The sequence below is a fragment of the Aphelocoma coerulescens genome, chromosome 22 (assembly GCF_041296385.1).
Source record: "Aphelocoma coerulescens isolate FSJ_1873_10779 chromosome 22, UR_Acoe_1.0, whole genome shotgun sequence".
NCBI lineage: Eukaryota > Metazoa > Chordata > Aves > Passeriformes > Corvidae > Aphelocoma > Aphelocoma coerulescens.
This window is the reverse complement of record NC_091035.1, coordinates 5,245,020-5,247,500: the sequence shown is the minus strand read 5'-3', so window position 1 is coordinate 5,247,500 and position 2,481 is coordinate 5,245,020. Positions and strand designations below refer to the sequence as shown.

At 58.8% G+C, this 2,481-nt stretch overlaps 1 pseudogene; it reads right to left on the bottom strand.

Moving 5' to 3' along the window:
- LOC138121619 (glutamic acid-rich protein-like) overlaps positions 1-1,957 on the bottom strand; it is a 4,806-nt pseudogene extending 2,849 nt beyond the window's left edge.
- Between the last annotated feature and the right edge of the window lie 524 nt (positions 1,958-2,481).

Sequence of the window (2,481 nt, the reverse complement as noted above, 5' to 3'; positions counted from 1 at the left end):
GGTCCAAATTGCCCCCAGCATGCTCCTTGTCACTCCCAGTATGATCTCAGTCACCCTCAGTGCGATCCTAGTTACTTCCACTTGCTCCCAGTTGCCCCTAGTACAGTCCCAGTCACTGCAAGTATGACCTCAGTGGCCCCCAGCACAGACACAGTCACTCCCAGTTGCTCCCAGTTTCCCCCAGCATGCTCATTCCCAGTATCCCCAGTTGCCCCAGCATGGTTCCAGTTGCCCCCAGCATGATCCCATTCGTTCCCAGTATATCCCAGTTGCCTCCAGCACACACCCATCATTCCCAGTTGCTCCCAGTAGCTCCCAGTAGCCCACAGTATGGTCCCAGTGGCTCCCAGTGTTTCCATGTCCGTGGTCCCAGCGCTGCTCCCAGCCCTGATCCGTGGGGATGGGAATGTCCCGCTCCCTTCCTGGGGCAGGCTCACACCTGAGCCAGGTGTGCAGGGCAGAACCTTGCCCTGAGCCCAAGCCCTGTCTCCCCTGCAGGATCTGCTTCCCATCGGCCTCTTCCTCCTGCGGCCCCACGCCCAGCTCGGTGCTGAACGAAGGGCGCTGGGCCGGGGTCATCCCCCGGCAGGGGCTGCGCACCCCCTCTGCCCCCTCCCCAAATTCCCTCCCGGGGCAGCAGGGGCTGGCTCAGGAGCCCTGGGGCTCCTGGGGCTCCGTGCTTTCCTTCCTAAGGAAAAGAACCGTCCTTCTCATCCAGGCTCCCATGGCCAAAACTGAAATTCTACCTCCCAAATTCTGTCTATCCAAGGATTGCTCCCAGACAAAAGCTGCCATGAGAGACAGGTCTGGCTGCCCTCGCCCATGGTGGCCACCTCTCATCTTCTCCCAAAACACCCGGACTTTGTGCTTTTCTTTCATGTGGAAAAAACCCATCCTTCTCAGCTGTTGCTATGACCCAGCCCACTGCTGGGCGTGGGCAGCGAGATGCCGATCAACCCCTGACCCTCCTGTGGATCGAATTTCCCCGGGACACAGACTCGCAGGCTGGGTCGATGGGCAGCTCAGGAGCTTAAGTCATATCCCCCCAGGGCTGCGCCTGGCTCCAAACTGCCTTTCCCTGTTCAGGAGAATTCCCTCTTACTCGGTTGTTCACTGGTTCTTTGTTGTATCTCCCAGTAGTTCCTGTTGAATTGTATCCTCCCCCTGGCTTGTAACTCATTGGTTGTTTTCCCCTTTCCCCATGGTTTCCAACCCCCCTCTAAAACTGAGGGAAAAGCCTCTCGGCAGGATCCTGGATGAAGATCATTGCCATGTTCTGGTTGCTAAACTTCTGACAATAAACCTGTTGGAAGCCAGACCAGAACCCTCTCTCTCTTCCTTTATCTCCCAACTAACATGAGCTGATCGCATCAGCTCCTGCCGTGTCTCCTCTGCACAGAAGCCAGCGAGCTCAGCCAGCAGCACTTTTCCTGATACCGAAGTCACTTCTGCGACGCACAGAAGTAACGCAGCTGGACTCTCTCTGAGCAAGGGCACGCCAGAGCTCGTGCAGCGAGCACAGAACTGCATTACTCAACAAGGTGCCCATGGCCAAAACTGGGATTCCACCTCCCAAATTCCCAACATCCAAGTGCTGCTCCCAGACAAACCTGGCAGGACAGATAGATCTGGCCAGCCTTGGCCTCTGGTGGCTGTGTCTCATCTGCCCCTGAAACCCTGGGGCTCGGTGCTGCCCTTCCTCTGGAGACCACTGTGATCCCGCGTGGCCTCGTGGAACCCAGGGGCCGTTGTGACCCTGCAGGGCTGGTGGCACCAAGGGAACCATTGTGACCCTGTGGCGTTCCATGGAGCCAAGGGGCCACTGTGGCACTGCTGGGCCCAAAGAACCGAGGGGCCTTTGTGACCCTGCAGGGCCCACAGAACCAAGGGAACATGGAACAGCTCTGGCTGCCTTGGGCTCCTGGGGCCGCCTGGCAGCTCCGGCTGACCTTGGCATGGCGAGAGCTGCTTCTCACCTGCCCTGGAGCGCTGGGGCTCCGTGCTTTCCTTCCTGTGTGTGTTGGTTTGGCACAGCCTGGTTTTTGGTAGCGGGGGGGCCACAGAGGTGGCTTCTATGAGAAGCTGCTGGAAGCTTCCACCATGTCCAGCAGAGCCGATCCCCGATGGCTCTGAAGATGGACAGGTGAGACCCCCTTCTCCCCACTGCCCTCAGCACTTGGGCCATGTGCCTGAGGTGCCCCACACAGTCCTTGTGGCCATGGGCCAGAGGGCCTGGTCAATGAGGGATGGCCAAGGACACTGGAAAAGGCTGGGAGAGGAGGGTACCCAGGAGCAGCCACCTCCCAGAGCACCCACATCCCCTGCAGGAATGCTGGGGAAAGACCAGACCTCTTTGAGTCAGTCCTGGGAGATGTTTGCCCCCCCACATCAGGGTCTTGGTGCATTTTTTCCTCTGCCAGAGAGATGCGCCAGGTCTTGATGCCTTTGTGTTCCCGCATCTCACTCCACCTGCTCCAGCTG